This window comes from Triticum dicoccoides, chromosome 2B, assembly GCF_002162155.2.
Source record: "Triticum dicoccoides isolate Atlit2015 ecotype Zavitan chromosome 2B, WEW_v2.0, whole genome shotgun sequence".
Taxonomy (NCBI): domain Eukaryota; kingdom Viridiplantae; phylum Streptophyta; class Magnoliopsida; order Poales; family Poaceae; genus Triticum; species Triticum dicoccoides.
The window spans coordinates 52266069-52272415 of NC_041383.1; the positions used below are offsets into that span (position 1 = coordinate 52266069).

The 6347-nt window shown below is 46.4% G+C and overlaps 1 pseudogene; it reads right to left on the reverse strand.

The window, feature by feature from the left end:
- Window positions 1-3344: 3344 nt before the first annotated feature.
- On the reverse strand, window positions 3345-6347 carry LOC119360411 (annotated as a pseudogene).

A 6347-nucleotide genomic window follows, 5' to 3' on the forward strand; every position in this document is an offset into this window, starting at 1 on the left:
CGACGGGGCGAGGGGAGGTGGGGCAAGGGGGCGGCGAGGGGAGGGGGGCGACGGGGTGAGGGGAGGTGGGGCGCAGCATTACTAACAAATTTTTTTCAAAACTACTAATGGCGCATGGTGGGTTTGGTGCGCCATTACTATGTCAACTAGTAATGGCGCACTGTACAACGGTGCACCATTAGTAACTATTTTTTTAAAACTACTAATGGCGCACCAGAACATGGTGCGCCATTAGTATATAGTAATGGCGCACCACATGCATGCCTGGTGCGCCATTAGTGGCCATATCATCTATAGCCCTTTTCCTAGTAGTGGTTAGTGCGTATAGGCCAGTGGCCTGACTCAGATCAAATACCAAGATCTCGTTAAGCATGTTATTATGAAGTAACCACGGACGTCGACCAGGACCAGGCCCACATCTCGCCTAGGCGGTCTCAACCTGCCCTGTCGCTCCGCCTCAAAGTAACAGTCAGGGGCCGTCGGGAACCCAGGCCCACCTCTACCGGGATGGAGCCACCTGTCCTTCCAACCCCCACATCGAAATCACCTGCGGGTACTCAACAAGCTGACCCGACTTTAGTCACCATCTGTAAAGTATATGTATGTATAGTATATACCCGTGATCACCTCCCGAGTGATCACGGCCCAATAGTATAGCAAGGCAGACTGACAAGAATGTAGGGCCAATGATGATATACTAGCATCCTATACTAAGCATTTAGGATTGTGGGTAAGGTATCAATGATTGTAGCAACAATGACAGGCTATGCAACAGAATAGGAGTAACCGAACAGTAACATGCTACACTACTCTAATGCAAGCAGTATAGAGAAGAATAGGCGATATCTGGTGTTCAAGGGGGGGCTTGCCTGGTTGCTCTGGCAAGAAGGAGGGGTCGTCAACACCATAGTCGAACTAGGGGTCGCCGGCAGTCTCGGGGTCTACCGGAAAGAAGTAACGGAAGGGGAACACAATAAATAACAGAGCAATGAAAGCATCACAAAGCGTAACATGGCAATACGCGGTGCTAGGCGTGCCCTAACGCGGTAGTAGGTGATACCGACGAAAGGGGGAAACATCCAGGGAAGTATCCCCGGTGTTTCGCGTTTTCGGACAGATGAACCAGAGGTGAAATGTTGCAGGTTCACTATGCTAGGGACGCGTGGCAGACGAACAGGCTGCGTATCTGGATTCGTCTCGTTGTTCTGAGCAACTTTCATGTACACAGTTTTTCCATCCGAGCTACGGTTTATTTTATATTAATTTTAAAAAATTTAATCATTTTTAGAATTTATTTAATTATTTTAAATCAACATTATCCAGGATAGTGTATGCTGACATCATCATGATGTCAGCATGACATCAGGAGTCAACAGGGTGTTGACTGGGTCAAACTGACGTGTGGGGTCCGTTAGTCATTGACTGTTTAGTTAAATAACAATAGTTAATTAGGTTAATTAGATAGTTAATTGGTTAATTAAGCGACATTAGTTAAGTTAATTAATTATTAAATAAATTTATTTATTTATTATTCTTTTTTTTACTTAACAGGGGCGTGGGGCCCCCTAGTCAGTGGCCCAGAGGGCCACCGCGGGGCGGGTGCTAGCGGGCGATGATGCCCAGCCCGTTTGGGCGCTTGCCCAGGACGACAGGGGGCGACGGCCAGAGACGAGGCCGCAGCGAGGGCGCTGCGGGCGGTCAACGACGAGCGGCGCCAACGAAGGGTGGCGCCGGTGATGTAGAGCAGCAACAAGGGGTTGGCCACGACGCGGGGGCACGGGCAGCATGAGGAGCAAGGAAGGCGACGGAGCCGAGGGCGCCGGCGACGGGGCGCGTGAGCGGGGTCGAGCGCTGGCACGCGCGTACTAGGCGGCAGCGAGCAGAGACGTCGCAAGCTCGCGCGAGGTTAGCAGGCGTGCGGCCAAGGCGTTGGAGGGACCGTGGCGGGCGGTGCGAGTGCGCACACAGGAGCAGAGCTGCGGTGTGGCCACGAGAGGAAGCGGGGCGAGGGAGAGAGGAGGCCAGGGCCTCACCGTTCGGTGTAGGGACAAGGCAGCGGGGCGCGAGGTGGTTGTCGGGGACGACAGCGATGGGAGGCAGTCCGGTGGGAAGGAGGAAGCAGGCCGGTGAGGTAGTCCGGTGAGGTCCTCGGGCGGCGAGGTGGCCGCGGTGGCAGCCGACGGGGTCGAGTCCCCAAGCCCCGATCCGATCTGGATCGGGGGAAAGAGGGGAGAGGCGTGGACAGGGTCCGGCGAGCGCCTGGCGACGGGGGAACGGCGGGGTAGGCAGCGGGGCGCCGGGAGCCGAGGTTGTTGCCCCGATCCAGAAGGGGATCGGGGAGCGAGGAGAGTGGGGAGTGGGGTTTCGTCACCGATCGGGACGGGGAGAGGGAGTGGGGCGAGTAGGGGGGTTAGGTTTACGGGGTGGGGAGTTAGTAGGGGAGGTGGACCGGGGTGGACCGGCCCGTTCGAGCGGCTGAGGCCAGCTGGGCCACTTGGCCCAGTGGGGGGTCCTGTTTTCTTTTCTCTCTTTTTTTTGGTTTGCTCGTTTTCCTTTTCTTTCTTTTTTCAATTTCTTTTCTGTTTATTTTTACCTTTGTTTTATAAATTATAAATCTAGCCCCTAAATTAGTACTAATACTTATGACACTACCACAATTGATTTGGCACCCTAAACAATTAGTTTATATTTGTTTAGTATTTAAAAGACATTTAAATATTAGTTTTACTGCAGTTTTTATTAATTTAGTGCTTTTAACTACTTTATAAAAAGATGTTTTCTCTACCATAATTACCTACGCATTATTTGTCACCTCCCGAACATTTTAGTTTTAAAGTTTGAAAACTTTTGATGTTTGCCTTGGTTTTAAATTCGAAGTTCGAACTAGGTTTCTAACCGACGCGAGTTTATCAACAGTAACCAAGGTGATGTGGCATCATTAGTAGAGGTTCACTGTAGCTTAATTATCCGGGCATCACATACAGTAGCACTTCATCAATCAAACATCTTTGAGCCAGGTATAGACAAGGGGCCAAATTTATCTGGTTTTGAATGTTATAGTGTCAGCTTTGTCTCATTTTATTATGGACCATCAGATAATAATGCTTTCCTTTATTGAGCTGGACAAAAGATTTCATGGGAGAAAAACACCTTCATATATACAGTACCCTTTACAAAATTAACTAGTATAAGAATTTTGCCATACATACACCTCAAAAAGAAAAATCAACAAAGGATAGTTGCTCACTGCAAAACATATCTCTGCTCAAGTCTCAAATTTTCGTTCAGTTCCTCATATAGATAGGGCACAATGAACATGTTACTACATTCTTAATGATAACGAACTAGCATGCTCTAACAGAGCTAAAATACTCGTCAATGTCATCACGGCATTCCAGAAAAGTGTCTCTGATAGCAGTAAGTTTTGCACAAACATCTTTCATTCCAGGCTTGTCCTTCGGAGCTTCAACGGTACACGACAGTCCAAGGGCAACCAACGGGACAATATATCTCTGCATCCATACTTTTGCGGACCCTTGATACTCCTCATGCGCCATATGAGGATCTAGAGTCTCCGCAACTCTATCAGGGAACATGGATTCAGAAAAAAAGGGAAGGGTAAGTCCACCAACAAACATAAGCAACTCCAGCAGAAGCACTCCAAAACTATATGCATCAGCTCCTACGGAGATCTCGTACCCCATCCCGTACTCTGCGTAGAAGCAATGCTTTATAATAATGCACATACGTACCAGACAAAGTATAATTAAGTGGAAATGGAAAATGCAAAACTTACCGGGTGCCATGTACCCAACTATTCCTCCAACATCATCCAGGCTTTCAGGAATAAACATGTCCGGCGACAAAAACTTTGCTGAGCCAAAATCACTGAGCTGCGCGGTGATGTTATCGTCCAAAAGGATGTTCTCTGGTTTCAAATCACAATGGATCAAAGGAGGCGTTAGTTGGTTGTGGACATAATCAAGCACATAAGCCACATCTGCCGCTATGTATATCCTCTTACCAAAGTTTAGCACTCTGCCTAGGATCCCATTGTGTTGCTCAGAGTGTAACCATCTGTCATGGCTGCCATTAACCATGAACTTGAATATCAGCGCTTTGAACTCATGATTTTGTGAATCAAGTGTCGAGCATACGGTCACAGGACACATTATATTTCTATGGCGGGTGCTTCGTAGCACTTCACACTCAATAAAGTCAGCTTCACTCAAGTTGAATACTTTGATGGCAACCAATCTCCTGTCGGACTTAAACCTACCAAAATAAACTGATCCAGTACAGGTTGAGCTGATAGTATGAAGCGAAGAAAACCAGTTGGTAGCTTTAAGAATGTCCTGATATGACACCCTCTTCAGCTTCTTCTCATCGTTGAACGGAACTGTATGCATTTCTCTTCTCTTCTTATGGGCAAAAAACGAAACATCTTCTTGGACACAACAACCAATTGTAAAAATGTGAATACCGCTCTCTTCCAAAGAGTTGGTAGAAACCATAGCAAGACTAGGGAAGCAATAGTAAGTGGTGGTAGTACAATTAGCAGCAAGGTTGCCAGCGAGGACATATGATGCTTTGTTTTATTTGCTGAAGCTGAGATGCCAGGACAAATTGGTAATGCCAGCCTGGAGGAATTTGAACAGAGTCCCTTGTTATCATCCAAAAGTACTGCGGTAGAATTCTCAAAGATCCCACTTGTAGGAACAGCCCCTTCCAAGTTGTTGTAAGATAGATCAAGTTGCTCCAGCATATGAAGGTGCTGAAAGAATTCAGGCACGGCACCGGATAAGTCATTGTGATAAAGATTTATCTGCACGGTTGATACTAACTGCCATCTTGCTGGAATTTGTCCATGAAACTTGTTTCCTTCCATGTGAAGGGATGTTGGACCAGCACCAGCACCAACTGTACCAAGTTCCAGTGGCAGTTCCCCATTGAGATTGTTGTGTGAGAAGTCTAGACCGAGGGAGAATGGAGGGTTAGCAAAGAGTTCGACTGGTATTGACCCATCAAGGTTGTTTCGAGACAAATTTAGTTCAAGAAGTCCCTTGCACTGACCTAAACTACCAGGTATGTTACCAGTGAACTTGTTATCACTAAGATAAAGCTTGCCCAGTTGAGTAATATCACCAACTGAAGGAGGAATCTGACCTGATAATTTGTTCTTTGATAGATTTAGGATATATAGGTTTTGCAGCTTACCAATGATAGAAGGTATGCTTCCAGAAAGAAAATTGTTTTCCATCCTAAGTGAAGTGAGATTAACAAGATTGCTAATTTCAACGGGTATGGAGCCTAAAATTTTGTTTGACCCAAGCGACAAATCTTGTAGCATTGTGGAAAGATTAACAACTGCTACAGGTAAGCTGCCATTCAGAGCATTCCCTTCCAAGGACAACTTTGTCAGCTGGGAGCAATTTGCTAGAGATGTAAGAAATGACCAGTCGTATGCTTCTAGCAAGTTACTCCCCAAAACTAACCGACGCAAGTTTGCCAAAGAACCGAGAGATGGAATAGAGCCATGCAAGGAGTTGTTTGAAAGATCAAGCGTTTGAAGATTTGACATGTTGGCTAGTGAAGTATGGATCAGGCCCTCCAGCCTGTTGCTTCCCATAATTAGGGACTGGAGGTTTGGTAGTGGGTGACCAATGTAAGATGGTAACTGTCCAACAAGGCCATTGCTGCCAACACTAAAGTTTTTGAGTGATGACATGTTATAAAGGGAAACCGGGACATTACCTGATAAACTGTTGAAACTTAGGTCAAGCTCAAGCAGTTTTGTAGTGTGACCTATAGTTTTTGGAATTAATCCTGATAGCTTATTTTGGCCGAGCAATAAAGAAGTGAGGGAAGAAATATTTCCTATTGAAGGAGGTATGCTTCCAGAGAGGAAGTTCTCTGTCAGGCAAAGAAATTTGAGTGTTGTGACCTTATGGAAACGTGGGATGAGACCAGTGAAAGAATTCTTCTGGAGATCAACCTTAGCTTAGGTAAGTTATAAAACAAAGTAGAAGGGATCTCTCCAGAGAGGTTATTACATGACAGTATAAGTGTGTTGAGTGAGGAGCAATTGGTCAATGAGAGAGGGATACCGCCTGTAAGAGTGTTGTTTCCAAGATTGACATAGCTAAGAGAATTGCTAGTGCCTAAGGAATCAGGGATGTTACCTTCAAGGTTGCTGTTGGAAAGATTCAGTGTATGGAGGTTTGGAAGCTTACCCAACTCTCCAGGGATGGTTCCCGATAGATCATTATCGGCAAGGTTCATCGAGGATAGAAAAGTCAAGTTGCCTACACATCAAGATATTTGCCCACTGAGACGAGCGGAGGTGA